The following is a 14,916-nucleotide window of genomic DNA, read 5'->3' as shown; positions in this document are numbered from 1 at the left end:
GTGATGAGGACGTTTATTTCAAACAAAGACATGACCTGTCAAGCAAGCTCCAGTAAAGGGCATGCTGGGATGAAAGCCGCTTCTGCGGGCCTAAATTCACCATGTCAGCTGCTCAGTTTACAGTAGACTATCCCATACCACTATCTAAAAAAGAATCATTGAAAAAGATTAGGAATTATTTTGCACATGACCAAAGTACAAGGCGTACTAAATAAATAAGCAAACTTGTTAAATTTGCAGATGACACAAAAATAGGAGCAGCAAACGTCATCCAAAATGATCTAGACAGCATTTAGAACTGGGCAGACACATGGCAAATGACATTTAATAGAGGAAAGTGTAAGGTACTGCACGCAGGCAATAAAAATGTGCATTATAAATACCATATGGGAGATACTGAAATTGAAGAAGGAATCTGTGAAAAAGACCTAAGAGTTTATGATGAATCAGAAATGTCTTCATCTAGACAAGGTGGGTAAGCTATAAAAAAAGCCAAGAAGATGCTCGGATATATAGTGAACAGTGTTGAATTTAAATCAAGGGAAGTAATGTTAAAACTTTACAATACATTAGTAAGACCTCATCTAGAATATTGTGTTCAGTTCTGGTCACCTCACTACAAAAAGGATATTGCTGCTCTAGATAGAGTGCAAAGAAGAATGACCAGAATTATCCTGGGTTTAAAAGGCATGTCGTATGCAGACAGGCTAAAATAATTGAATCCATTCAGTCTTGAACAAAGAAGACTATGCAGTGATCTGATTCAAGCATTCAGAATTCTAAAAGGTATTGGCAATGTCGACCCAAGGGACTTTTTCGACGTGAAAAAAGAAACAAAGACCAGGGGTCACAAATGGAGATTAGATAAAGGGGCATTCAGAACAGAAAATAGGAAGCACTTTTTTACACAGAGAATCATGGGAATCTGGAACCAACTCCCCAGTAATGTTGTTGAAGCTGACACCCTGGGATCCTTCAAGAAACTGCTTGATGAGATTCTGGGATCAAAAGCTACTACAACCAAATGAGTAAGATGGGCCGAATGGCCTCCTCTCATTTGTAAACTTTCTTATTTTCTTGTGTTCTTATGTTCTTATGTTCTTATGTTCTAATACAAGCTTATTAAAATATTTCATCATCTTTTCTTTTTAAATGATTAGTTAGTTAGTATAAAGTAACCTATTTATAAACTAATAAAAACACTAGATAAAACTGTTCAGCAAACATTGGTTCCCTGCGGCTCCCTTCAAGCTCACCATATCATTGAGAAGGGGTTACATTTGTTTAAAGTTACTTTTAAAGATGTTACTGTAGTAATGTTTAGTAAAGACTTCAGGTTTTAATAGGTTATATGTTTTTTGTTAATTTATAAATACGTTATTACATATTAAATATTAACACAAAATGTAAAGCAGGTAACACTTAGGGGTAGATGTACTAAGATGGGCCAGTCACAGTGCAAACATACTGCAATTTGCATTTTCGTTAGGACAATTCACAAACTGCACATTTTGTCGTATGTACTAAGAAAAAAATATGTTAATGAAGAGAGCCGCAATATACTAATTTAACACTAGAAGCCCCGCGGCAGTCATTTTGGCGGTTTTTGGTTTTAAAATGTAATTTTCTCCACTTGTGTAACACATATGGAGCTGCGCGTTCGTGTACCTTTCTGTCCGTATGTATTAAATATTCTCACAAAGCATGACACACGGGAGTGCAGAAATAAAGGAGAGATATTACATTATACCTAAAAGCCCCGGGAGCAGTCACACTGACGGCCACACAGAAAACAATTGTATTGTGATTATATAGAACGCTATTCTACTTTATTATTTTTATTTACCAGTCTGCAATGTGTTTAGCTGTAATTAGATTAATCTCCTGCTTGCCAGCTGTGCTGTTTTGGTGAGTCAATTAGCATTGGGACTAGTGAAAATAAATACCAGAGACTTTGGAGTTTTACAATGCAAGAAAATATGGAGTAGATGTTTTGGATCAGATGACACGGAAGTATTCTGTGAAAGCTGGCTCCCGACGGTGGCCTTTTCAGGTGTTTTACAATGTGTTGGACCTAGCAGCCATCAACTCCTGGGTACTTTACAAAGAATGCACAGAGAAGAATTTACCAAGGAGAGAATGCATTTTACAGTTAGCACAGGAACTTCACAAGAAGCATTTGGAACAGAGAGACTGCCAACCATGTACCCACAGCTGAAGCTGGCAACCTCGCTGAGAGCCGCAAGATGCCAGGTTGGCAAGTGCAATAAAAATAAAACTTCAGACAGCTGTGCCCTGTGCAGACAGGCGCCGTGGAGAAGCTCGTTATCTGTATAGATTGTGAACAGCCTTACACTCAAGGTAAAGGAATACCATTTTGTAGAAAAAAAGAAAAATAAATTAGACTTTTTTTATAACTTCTTGTGCTGTGCACATCTGTGAAATGCTTCCTTCTATGTTTATTTATCTTCCTTGTTCAGTTGCTTTTGCACATCTGATAATAAACTGATTGCTGTTGAAAAGTTAAATGCATTGCTATCGTTTCAGTTTTATAAATATGTATGTTGTAAACTGATGTCTGTTCAGATGTTTATTTATTTACATTTTCTTGTTTTGATTTGTAAAATAAATGTTTATATATTTACAGTTATACTATTTACAGTGTTGTGAATACAGCCGTCAGAAAGACTGCTGCTGGGCTTCTAGGTATGAGTATATTTCCGGTCCGTCTAGTGATAAAATTTAATTTGCGTCATCTTAGTGAGATCTCTAGCGAGAGTTGTGCGACATTTCTTCAAATAAAATAGTAGCAGTTGAATTGTGGTTTGCTGCAGCAGAGAGTGTACACATTGGTGTACAATGTGAATAAAAGATAATTTAATTTTAATTTAATATTTTAATTAACACTTTATATTAAGGTGCTGCTTATTAATGTTTGATAAATTATTTATAAATATATAATAGATGCTTAATAACTATGTTATAGAATTTAATAAAACATCACAGATGGTTTATAACCATGCAATAGCCATCAACGGAATTATTGTTTTATAAAGGGGACAGTTTTTAGTTTTTTCTTTGGAATGTTTAAATGTAATTCCGCCTATGGCTATTGCATAGTTATAAACCATATATAATGTTTTAGTAACACTCTATAACATAGTTATTAAGCATATATAATATGTGTATAAAACATTGATAAGCTGCACCTTAATATAAAGTGTTACCATTATTTTCAAACTGGTCTACTTAGTAGCCTAGACAATTAACACACAATAGTTCATGATCCTATACAGATGCTAAGAATGAGCTGGAGGTGTTAGTGGCATATGTGTGCAGTCTGTTGTTCCCAACACACTGGGAAAACCAGAAATGTCATAGACATGTGTTTTCAAGGCTTGTAAGTACACCCTGACTTTAGTGTAAATTAGGTACTTGGGTATTCGTCTTAAAAATACATTGAGCGCAACTAGCAACAGGTAAGAAAAAGAGGACTGGGAAATGCCAGCAACCATTGTGACTGTTTAAAACATGCTTTGAAAAGTTCTTAATAAATTGATGCAATTGTAAGTGTCGCAATTGCCCGCAGCTTTATTACATCTCATTACAATATTTTTCATCCCTCATTTGCACTCTCATCTCCACCCTGTTTTTGCGAGTTTCTGCAGAAACGCCCAGAATTACATATTCATTTAAGGCTAAAGCGCAAATAAGATCTACAGCTGCAAAGCAATTCGTTACAATGATGCTAACAGCGTTGCGTTTGTTTAGTACATTTCATGCTACACTTCCGACTGGTTTGCATGTCGTTTGCAACGATTGCAACACACGATTGCGACACAACACTTTAGTACATCTACCCCTAATTACTCTGATTATAGTTACTGAGTAAATGAGGCCCTTGGTGTCTCTAATTACTGTGTATTTACATTGTAGTTACTTAGTAAATAGATGTGTGCCTACACATAACTACAATATTATTATGCATAGTAAAAATTTACTTAATATATAAATCTTTTTGCACAATATAAGTAAGTACACAATTGTATCAGAAAAGGGTTAGTGTTAGGGTTAGGGTTAGAGTTAGGGTTAGAGTATGCATTAAGTATATTGTAACTATGCATAATATAATTGCAATGATGTGTAAGTGTACATGTATTTACTAAGTAACTGCTCTGTGAATAGACAGTAATTAGAGACACAATGTAAACTGTTAGTGAGCTACATGTTAAGAGTTGATTAAAACACAAGGGTGCCATAAAATCAATAAATATAACTACTGAATACTTTAAATGTATATTTTTCTCAAATGTCAATGGCCTCAATTCTGTCACAAGGTTAAACTGTTCACAGAATGTACTTTACTGTATATCAATCTGAAGTATAAAATGGACTTAATTATTATTATTTATTTTCTTTTGGAGCAAACTGTATTTTCGAGTGAAGATTGTAATTATTACAAAACATGAAATGTCTAGCATAGGCGATGTCTTTGCCAGAATTCATACGCACGCAAACTAAAATCAACTGATCCAAGTTTATTGTTCCATACTGGCCTTTTCAATTAATCATAAAGTCTGTATTTTTCCTTCAGGGTGTTTTCCTGGTTTTCTCATGCACAGGCATATATTATATCTGCAAGGCAGATGCCACAGCTCCAGTACTGCATGTGGTGTACAACCTCTCCCTGTACAACGAAAACCACATTCTGCCTTGATGCTCCAAGCCATGCTGTTTAAAATTGGCAACCACAAGGTTCCAGTCCACTTCCTTCTATGAGGAACACAATGCAGCAATTTCCCAGAGTGTAAATAAACCAGGGGATTGATTATAGCGAGGGCTGCCCTAGCCTTTGGCATTGCTCCACTATGCTTTTATTTGGGGTTATGTTCCTGCCCTGATCCTCTTTTGTAGCATTTTTAAATGAGGAAGATACACTGCACTGAAGACAAGGGATAGTGATTTATTAAAAGCGATTCAGTGGTGTTTGTTGGAGAGTTAAAGCCAGTGACACACCTAGGCTGAAAATGCTGGAACCAGAGAGTTTATGTGGGTTAATTCCTTTTTTGGGGGTACTTCAAAATAAAGTTCAATACTCTTGTCTGTCTCTTTGAGTCTAACTAGTATAATGACTGTGCCAGTCTTGTCAAAGAATAGAAACCACCTAATATGTTGTTATCTATCCAGAACTCTATTCACCAAACAGAGATTATCACAGCCAAGCAATTCATCCCCTTTGAAATCTGCTAGACACAACTCTGAGACAAAAAAAACAAACGGTTTCCAACTGGTTTCCGCAAAGAAAGTTAAAGGGCTTCTTTACAACAGACATATTCTCACAATACTTGGTTTGAACTTCATGTAGCATTTACTATTTTTTCATGTTTGATAATGACTTTGTTAATGTTGACCATATGTCTGTCTACTTTGCTCAGTTTGGACATTCCCACAGTCCCTCTCACCCAGAGAATCCGATTCACATATTTACAGCTGATCCAGTCTCTCATGGTGTTGGATTTGTCTTACTGTGATTCACATTCATCTTACCCACACCAATCCCATAGATACCAGAGACTGACTGGACATATTACTTTTAACACTGATGAAGATGTTCATTGAATCTCTAATGGTACAGGCCAGTTGTGTGCTGGAAAGCCTGCCCCTCCTGCATAGTAAGCTATTATACAGAGGTTCCTGTATTAAAACCATTCATTTGTCAAATATCAACAAAAATGTCCAGATTACAGTCATTTAGCATCGCTTTGCCATGTAAATCACTTCAAGCGAAACTCCAGAAACCTCACAACCAAGCCAGGCACTCTAATCCTTCGAATAACAGTTGGTTTTGGATAACGCTGTAGCAATAAAACAAAAAAATACATCCCTTTGTTAAAATAAGTGAAAGATTGCTTTGCCAGCTGTGTCTGGGCTGTGCACTGTGTGCCAATGGCTGTACATTTAATAGAAACGAATACATTGAAATTCCAATTATATCAATTTTGTTTCTGAACAATCTAGAACTATGGTTTGTATTCCTTGGCTGTTCTTTTGTACTGACTGTTGCTCTCCCTTTTCAAATCTATTCAAGCCATCCTCATTTACTGCAGCGACATCCTCTCTTTATGTGGAAGATTCTGCACTGATAATAATGTCCTTGTTTCTTTCCATGGTTACCCCAGTCTCCCACACACATTCAGAGTTTACTGTTTTCATACCATACATATTATTCATTATTTATTAATTGCTTTTAAAAAATACAGTGATTCATGAATCGCAAATTTAAAAAACAAATGGTGCTCAATTCTAAGAATTCTTGAAGGTTCTCTGTTTTATTTAATCCCACTATGTATTTGCTGCAGAGGAGTGGGGTGGGGTGGGGTTCGGGGTAGCCCCCTTCCATTTCAAATCAATAAAAGAAAAATGAAACAATATAACATTGGCTAATTTCTAATTATATAAGTTGCATCTTGAATTAAGAACCCATCAAGGAATGGAGTGTACATACACTCATATGCTGATAATAGCACATGTCTGTTTTTCACATCACCCAAACGATGATCTTACATACACGTTTTACTTTGTGGGTTGTACAATGACTGTCATCGGTCTGTGGGTTTTAATGTCAATTTGAGGGTCTGTCACTTAGCTGGTCTGTTAAAACACACTGTTCAATCGACACTTTCTAGCTCTCTCATTGCAACAACGTATAAATCAACTTCATGATGCATACTGAAAGCTAACAACTTGCTGAAAGTCCCTTAAACCCCATGTTTTCTCTGTCCAGACAGATCTTCCAGAAAGTGTGTCAGAAGTACATGATTAATGAGGTTTGGCAAGGTGTCATTGGGATTCTGTCAGGACCCCTGTGTCTGCTTTATTACTGAGCTAGCATTAGGCAAATGTGTAGATATCAAAAAATGAATCCAGTTTTGTTATACATTGTTGGGCTGCACTGCCAGGTTGTAGATCCAAATGGTGCAGAGCAGAGCAGAGGCCACGAGATTGCTGTTCCTGATGCAGCTCTCATGTCACTGGGCTCTGTTCTGATGTCACTGGGCTCTGTTCTGGTGTCACTGGGCTCTGTTCTGATGTCACTGGGCTCTGTTCTGGTGTCACAGGGCTCTGTTCTGATGTCACTGGGCTCTGTTCTGATGTCACTGGGCTCTGTTCTGATGTCACAGGGCTCTGTTCTGATGTCACTGGGCTCTGTTCTGATGTCACTGGGCTCTGTTCTGATGTCACAGGGCTCTGTTCTGATGTCACAGGGCTCTGTTCTGATGTCACTGGGCTCTGTTCTTATGTCACAGGGCTCTGTTATCATGTCACAGGGCTCTGTTCTGGTGTCACTGGGCTCTGTTCTGATGTCACTGGGCTCTGTTCTGATGTCACAGGGCTCTGTTCTGGTGTCACTGGGCTCTGTTCTGATGTCACTGGGCTCTGTTCTGATGTCACTGGGCTCTGTTCTTATGTCACAGGGCTCTGTTATCATGTCACAGGGCTCTGTTCTGGTGTCACTGGGCTCTGTTCTGATGTCACTGGGCTCTGTTCTGATGTCACTGGGCTCTGTTCTGGTGTCACTGGGCTCTGTTCTGATGTCACTGGGCTCTGTTCTGATGTCACTGGGCTCTGTTCTGGTGTCACTGGGCTCTGTTCTGATGTCACTGGGCTCTGTTCTGATGTCACTGGGCTCTGTTCTCACGTCACTGGTCTCTGTTCTAATGTCACAGGGCTCTGTGTGAGACAGCCCAGGCTTGCTGCACATTCAGATATGTGTGCTGACCTCAGCGCTCAGGAAGTTCTGCTGAGCAGATGTTGCCCCCATGCAGTTCTCATTTGTGCACAGGGTGGATGGCACTGAATGTTAAACCTTTTCCAGGCTTCCCAAGTTATTGAATAAGGACATTGTCATCACCATAAATCCTGCAGCAGGGCCTTGATTTTCAAAGTCAGATGTTGCCCCCACACCTTCACTCCCAGCTGCGTGCTTTTCATTGTGCTTTGAGTTTCTATGAAACGCAAAACCCATGAAGAACAGTTCATGACAGGAATCTATGGTAAAGCTTGTTGACACTAATCTTTAGTAACCCAGTTCTATGTTACCATGGCAACAGACCCCTAAACTGGAAAAAATAAATCGTGATATTAGTTACGTTCATACGTATGAATGTGACTAATATTTTTTTCATATTATACTCTTTCTTACGCCCTCCTCTTCTTCAGTGTGCCACTTAATGCCAACAGCCTCCAGATTTATCAAAAACTACAACAAGCACTGTGTATAGCACACAGTAATAGGCTACATTCAAAATAAAGATTTGGACAATTGTAAAAAAAAAAAGCTTCACATGAATAATTTAAACAAACTTTTTTTTTAAAAGAGCAATAAAATAAAAATACAAGAAACTTACTGACATAAACCTCACAAAGTCGTATCAGCGTTTAGTGGGAGAAACTTGAAAATTTCAGCAGATGCCTGAAAAAGACCTGGACAAAAAATGAGGACGATTTTGTACCAAGTTCTCTGTGAAGCAGACATAACTATGAATGCAGCATCTTTTACAGCAGGTCATCACAGTTTACACAAACAAAAGAAACTGTCTCAGTCAAATGAAAACCGCTTAAGAAAGAAGTTAAGAAACATAGAATATATCCAATAATAATATGGGTCAGAATATATTACCACACAGACTCATTGGTTTTGAGTTAGCAATGCAAAGACATATTATTGTGTAGAAGTGTTTGTATACTACTAAACACAAAGATGTTAACAAATTAGATTGACGTCCAATCCATCCTCCAAGTAGATTTTTCATTCTAAACTCCACACGGTCACAGATCGCCAGTCTTGAACATCTGGCATAAACAAAATACTTCTGCATTAACACTGGCCAAGCACTAATCTGCACAAATCTGTATAGCGCTCCAGCTGCAAGCACTTTCTGAAAAGGCTTTGAAAAAAACTACTCAATTTGGTACTGGTGTTGCACGGAAAATCATGTAGACCACATGTGACAAACAAAAAACTGCATTCATTTATTTTATTTTATTTTATTTTATTTTAATATATTGTATCAATTGGTTTATTTGCCACTACAGTATTTGCTATCTTGCACAGACTGTATTAAATACATTTTTTGGAGATTTAATAGATCTCACAGATATTTAATAATTGATCCAAAATGCATCTAAAAAATCTGGTAGATTTTTGTTTCATGTACTATACCCCTGTGTGGCAATGTGCCCCACCCCTGTGTGCATTTCTGTGTTGTATGTTGCGTGTGCTGTGTTAATGTTGGTGTATAGTCATTGGTACACGGGATATAAACGGGTCTGTGTTTCACGTGTGTTTAAAAATGTGTAATTGTATTTAAGCACGAGGATTGCACATCACTTCACGTGCATTTAAAGTATATAATATGTGAGCACGAGGTTGCACATAATTAATTCACGTGCTGGGATTCAAGTGAATAATTAATTAGTAATTGAATCCCAGCACAACAGTATATATACAGACGTGCTCAAATTTGTTGGTACCCTTACAGCTCATTGAAATAATGCTTCATTCCTCCTGAAAAGTGATGAAATTAAAAGCTATTTTATCATGTATACTTGCATGCCTTTGGTATGTCATAGAATAAAGCAAAGAAGCTGTGAAAAGAGATGAATTATTGCTTATTCTACAAAGATATTCTAAAATGGCCTGGACACATTTGTTGGTACCCCTTAGAAAAGATAATAAATCATTGGATTATAGTGATATTTCAAACTAATTGGTTTCTTTAATTAGTATCACACATGTCTCCAATTTTGTAATCAGTCATTCAGCCTATTTAAATGGAGAAAAGTAGTCACTGTGCTGTTTGGTATCATTGTGTGCACCACACTGAACATGGACCAGAGAAAGCAAAGGAGAGAGTTGTCTGAGGAGATCAGAAAGAAAATAATAGACAAGCATGGTAAAGGTAAAGGCTACAAGACCATCTCCAAGCAGTTTGATGTTCCTGTGACAACAGTTGCAAATATTATTAAGAGGTTTAAGGTCCATGGAACTGTAGCCAACCTCCCTGGGCGCGGCCGCAAGAGGAAAATCGACCCCAGATTGAACAGAAGGATAGTGCGAATGGTAGAAAAAGAACCAAGGATAACTGCCAAAGAGATACAAGCTGAACTCCAAGGTGAAGGTACGTCAGTTTCTGATCGCATCATCCGTCACTTTTTGAGCGAAAGTGGACTCCATGGAAGAAGACCCGAGGACTCCACTTTTGACAGAAAAACATAAAAAAGCCAGACTGGAATTTGCTAAAATGCATATTGACAAGCCACAATTCTTCTGGGAGAATGTCCTTTGGACAGATGAGTCAAAACTGGAGCTTTTTGGTAAGTCACATCAGCTCTATGTTCACAGATGAAAAAATGAAGCTTTCAAAGAAAAGAACACCATACCTACAGTGAAACACGGAGGAGGCTCGGTTATGTTTTGGGGCTGCTTTGCTGCGCCTGGCACAGGGTGCCTTGAATCTGTGCAGGGCACAATGAAATCTCAAGACTATCAAGGCATTCTGGAGCGAAACGTACTGCCCAGTGTCAGAAAGCTCTGTCTCAGTCGCAGGTCATGGGTCCTCCAACAGGATAATGACCCAAAACACACAGCTAAAAGCACCCAAGAATGGATAAGAACAAAACATTGGACTATTCTGAAGTGGCCTTCTATGAGTCCTGATCTGAATCCTATCGAACATCTATGGAAAGAGCTGAAACTTGCAGTCTGGAGAAGGCACCCATCAAACCTGAGACAGCTGGAGCAGTTTGCTCAGGAAGAGTGGGCCAAACTACCTGTTAACAGGTGCAGAAGTCTCATTGAGAGCTACGGAAAATGTTTGATTGCAGTGATTGCCTCTAAAGGTTGTGCAACAAAATATTAGGTTAGCGGTGCCATCATTTTTGTCCATGCGATTTTCATTTGTTTTATTATTTACAATATTATGTTGAATAAAAAATCAAAAGCAAAGTCTGATTTCTATTAAATAAGGAATAAACAATGGTGGATGCCAATTACTTTTGTCAGTTTCAAGTTATTTCAGAGAAAATTGTGCATTCTTCGTTTTTTGTGGAAGGGTACCAACAAATTTGAGCACGTCTGTAGATGCGCGTTTTACTCACTCGGGGTTGTGTGTTCGGTGAGTGGAGAACGGGTGTGGAGAGAAGTAAAGTAACGTATAGTTGTTTAAACTCACTGTGTTTGTTTGTCTTAGTCCACCGCTTGTTAATGTTAGTCCGTTTTGTTTGTCTCTTTATTTTGGCCTCAAGTGCCGTGTCCTGTGTTTTGTTAAAACCTTTTTATTTGCAATAAACCGGAGCAAGCAAGCATCTTCATCATTTCATCTCATCTGTTCTGTCCTGTGTTATTCATTTCCTGGGTCTGACGGCACCACTCAGACAGCCGTGTGACACCCTGTTATCTCATCGAATGCCCAATTGGAAAAGCTTTCCCACTGAAACTCACTTAACGAGGACTGGAGACCAAGCTGAGAGTATTGTCAAGTTACTGCACCCTGGAGACAAGGGTCCAGTCCGATCGTGGCTGGCTCCTAACAGAGTAAGGGTTGCTGTGACACAGTGAGACAAACCAACCCTAGAAGACTCTCCCTCCTGGCCTGAGGGAGTGCCCGGTGAGGGTCTCTAGAAGGCTCTCCCCCCTGGCCTTAGTGAGTGCCACCTGAGGGTCCCTAGAAGACTCTCCCCCCTGACCTGAGGGAGTGCCCCCTGAGGGTCCCCAGCCAAGATCAGGAACTCAGGACCATCAGGATTTCAACCAATAAGAACATAAGAACATGAAAGCATAAGAAAGTTTACAAATGAGAGGAGGAGGCCATTTGGCCCATCTTGCTCGTTTGGTTGTTAGTAGATTATTGATCCCAGAATCTCATCAAGCAGCTTCTTGAAGGATCACAGGGTGTCAGCCTCAACAACATTACAGGGGAGTTGGTTCCAGACCCTCACAATTCTCTGTGTAAAAAAGTGCCTCCTATTTTCTGTTCTGAATGCCCCTTTATCCAATCTCCATTTGTGACCCCTGGTCCTTGTTTCTTTTTTCAGGTTGAAAAAGTCCCCTGGGTCGACATTGTCAACATAAGCTCCCGGTCACATTACTACTGTAGGTGAGCTAGTTCACCCAATGCTTTTTCCCATGGTTATGCTTTGCATAGTTGACCACGGTTTGCCATGTTTTTTAATATGCTTTACAATGCCGACCTATAATACTTTACCATACATTCAGTTGTAGCACTAGCTCAGGGGTGGGCAATCCTGGTCCTGGAGGGCCGGTGTCCCTCCTGGCTTTTGTTCCAACTGTGCTCTAAATTACTTAATTAGACCAATAATTGGTAATAATCAGTACAATTAAGTAATTTAGAGCACAGTTGGAACAAAAGCCAGGAGGGACACCGGCCCTCCAGGACCAGGATTGCCCACCCCTGCACTAGCTACATGAATACAGCATAAGTAATTTGCTGCCTGCTGCTCTTAATTGAGTATCAGAATACCTGGCCAGGTTAAGTTAATTCTCTATTAAATTGCTAATTAAGTAATTTTGTCCTCGTTTCTAAAGTGGGCTTTTCAGATTCATAAGGTAAAACTTAGGTGAAGCTATATCAATTCACTGTCAGTTTTTGGTAAGGGGTTTATCTCTGCACTGGTCTCTCTTGTTTTAACTGAATGATCTTTTCCTAAATTTCCACATGGAAGTTCTAATTAGAGTCAGGTGTTGCTAATTGCCTTGGCAAAGGGCTTATTGAGCTTGATTTATCATTGTCTGAGTATCTTAATTGGGAGCCCTTTAAATATGGCTATTACTTCCTGGGAAGGGTGTGGTTCCTTTTCTGGGTGATTCTTTTTCGGGTGTGGTTTTGTGTGGATGCAGAGTGTTTGGAGGAAAGAGCAGGGTTTTTTGAAGAAGGTTGTTGTCTATAAAAGAGAGATCAGGAAGCAATGATCGGTTGGTTGTTAGAAACAGTGTATTTTTTCTAATCTGCCATTTTCCATTTGGAAAGTAACCAGTTATCTAATCTCCTGCCCAATGGAAACTATCTACATCATTCAAATTGTTTATTTTTTATCCTAAGAGCAACAACGGTGACTAATCCATTTATTACCCAAATCATCACTTTTTGTCTCCTTATCTGGTTGGAAACTCCAAGCTCGACAGGACCAAGAAAGAACTGGGTGAGATCCCCTGATGGGGAGGGATCTTATTTTTCCACTGCTGGATTATCTGTTTTGTTCTGACTGTTTGGGATTATTATCATTTTGTTTATCTATCAGGGTTTAACGAGCACCTCGCACCGAAGCCTCATTTTGTTTATTTATCGGGGTTTAACGAGCCCCTTGTATAGAAGTCTCATTTTGTTTATCTATCAGGGTTTAACGAGCACCTCGCATAGAAGTCTCATTTTGTTTATCTATCAGGGTTTAACGAGCCCCTCGCATAGAAGTCTCATTTTGTTTATCTATCAGGGTTTAACGAGCCCCTCACATAGAAGTCTCATTTTGTTTATTTATCGGGGTTTAACGAGCACCTCGCATAGAAGTCTCATTTTGTTTATCTATCGGGGTTTAACGAGCACCTCGCATAGAAGTCTCATTTTGTTTATTTATCGGGGTTTAACGAGCCCCTCGCATAGAAGTCTCATTTTATTTTTTGTTGTTTTTTTTTGTTTTGTGTTTAAACTGTTCTATCTTAACCTGTATTCTCAATATGGATCTGATATAACAGCCTTGGACTTTTAAAGTATTGCTTGTGGTTGTTTCATGGACATTTTTTTCTATAAGGACTCTGTGATAAACACTTTAATCAACATGGGCATGTTAGGCTGTACATTTACTAAACGCTTGATCTGTCCTATATGATTAGTATTAATGTGGTCTCTGTTAAACATTTGTGAATGGTCCAAATGCTGTCTGATTAAAACTCATGTACATCAAATGTTTGATACCTCTGTTGACAAGTATAATATCCCACACATATTCAATAACATCTGCTATGTGAATTCTGGTGCTGTCTTCTGATTTAATTTTCTTAATATTTTCTATGTGTTGTAAACAATCCTGCCTTACCCAGCAATTTTTCTTGGTTCTGTTGTGCAATCCTACTACTTTGGAGAGTTTATATTGTTCAGGGTAGTTTACTTGTAATTCCGTCACAAAATACTTGTTATTGGACGTTGCTTAAGGATTGGGTTTGTTACACAGTACGGTAAACATTTATAAAGGTTTTGTTCCGTTCTTGAAAATCTAAATACAGGTAACTGAAATAGCAGTGCTAACATATTTACCAATTTAAAACAGGTTATGTTAATTTTAACAAAAAGAGAAAGGAATTAAAACAATGTATTTTGCTGGCTCGATGAAAGCTGTTTGCAGTAGACACTTGAAATCCCTGCTATTTGTTGTGGTTTGGATCATCACTGAAAGACTTTACAATAGCAATAAAAAAAATTACATCCCACATGCCAACCATCGACTGTTCAGACAAGCAAGAATCGGGATCGCTGTCCAAAGACAACCTGCAAGACGTTTAAACACTACAAAGGGTTTCTTTCTTTGAGCAATCAACCAGAGGACCACAACACAGAGCATTCTGAGATCCCACAATGACGATAGTGGGAGTGTCTGTTCCCAGCTGCATGCCTGGTGGATGGGGATGCCGTCAGAGTGCAGAGGCTGCACCAGGTCAGGTCCGCTCAGAACGTGGGAAAGCAGGCTTTGCATTTTGCAAAAAAGGCTATATAGAGAGCGTATTAATAATTTCTATACAAAATATTATTAAGGTATTAGTAGATACATGTTGAGGTGGCTCATGCCCTGTTCTCGTGAGCTGACAGGGTGAAAGGTGTTTATTAAGCCTTGGGGAGCAGGTTT

Source organism: Acipenser ruthenus, chromosome 5 (genome assembly GCF_902713425.1).
Source record: "Acipenser ruthenus chromosome 5, fAciRut3.2 maternal haplotype, whole genome shotgun sequence".
Classification (NCBI taxonomy): domain Eukaryota; kingdom Metazoa; phylum Chordata; class Actinopteri; order Acipenseriformes; family Acipenseridae; genus Acipenser; species Acipenser ruthenus.
This window is presented reverse-complemented; position numbering follows the sequence as displayed.